A 1332-nucleotide genomic window follows, 5' to 3' on the forward strand; every position below is an offset into this window, starting at 1 on the left:
ACTAGTGCTAGCCTCCATGTGGGCACTGGGAGTTTTAACGGGAGGTTGAGTGGAGGAAGAAAGAGAGAGAGAGTGGACAGACATGTTTGTGTACAGTTTTAATAGCGTAGTGACGCAGCCCTGCTCTGTGGGCGAGCTTCAGCGGTCCTCGTTAATGTTTACAGCTCAAAACCATCACTTAGAGGGGTGGGGGGAGGAGAAGGGAGGAGAAGTTACAGGGGACATAGGAATGGGGTTTAGCCTGGCACCCTCTGAAGAGATTGATAATGTTGACACTACACGTCAATTACTATACTTACTAACCTAATCTTAATGGGCAGACTACGTAATCATAAATGGTGCTGGAGATCTATCTTTATACTATGGCCACTGATAGCTAACGAGCAGCAATAGTTCCGGTGCTTGGGTTTTTCTGTCACTTTGATTTCGCTGGTGCTGGTGCTGGTGCTAGCATCTTTCGAATTTCAGAAGGGGAGGGGACAGTCGGCCCATAGAGGGTTGAGTAGCTGCCGAATCACCTGAGACTTTAGTTATGGGTTAACCCGAGGTTATTACTAACTTAATGAATCAACCGTTGTGATATGTTGACCGATACATTGACGTGGTGATGTCAAGAATAGAATAAGCAAAGGTACTGTAGAAACTGACCTGCTTCCAGTACTCTGAGGTCAGAGATCATCATACTTTACCCCTCGAAACTCACAACCTCTTTCCTCTGTCCTCTCTCACGGATCCCCAGACTGACATGGAAATCGAAATCTTGACTGTTTCCGCTCATGCTACTGAATCCATGTTATGTTTCACTATTGTTACCCTAATAGTGTGGACTCGGTTAGGATTCCAAGGCTAACAGAAACTCTGTATAAGACAGCGTACAGCACAGACACTATCTCTGGATCGCACCGTCTGGATAGCATCACCAGGAGTTGGTCATGAATGACACACGTTATACAGCAAGTGTCATCATGTCACATGGGGCCCAACATGATTCCCTGAAATGAAGCCAGTGCAGACTGTAGGAACAGGCGTGTGACTATGCATGCGTCACGTTTTATTTTCCTTTGTCTCTCTGACTTCCTGCTTTTGTCTCACTACTACTGGATTGCGCAATACTGCTGGTTATCGCTATCGGGGATCTCGGTTTTACATCAAAGAGCCATTTCTTCAGCAGCCCGGTGAGGTCCAGAGCTGAACCACAAACATCCGTGAGTTCATTTCGTCAAGCGCCATGCACCACTCGCAATGACTTCATTGGGCCCCTCTCTCCCCATACTACACTGATACGGCTGAAAGCAAGCAGAAGCACAGCAGACTAGAGGGTTAGGGGGGTTC

This window comes from Oncorhynchus gorbuscha, linkage group LG19 (genome assembly GCF_021184085.1).
Source record: "Oncorhynchus gorbuscha isolate QuinsamMale2020 ecotype Even-year linkage group LG19, OgorEven_v1.0, whole genome shotgun sequence".
Classification (NCBI taxonomy): domain Eukaryota; kingdom Metazoa; phylum Chordata; class Actinopteri; order Salmoniformes; family Salmonidae; genus Oncorhynchus; species Oncorhynchus gorbuscha.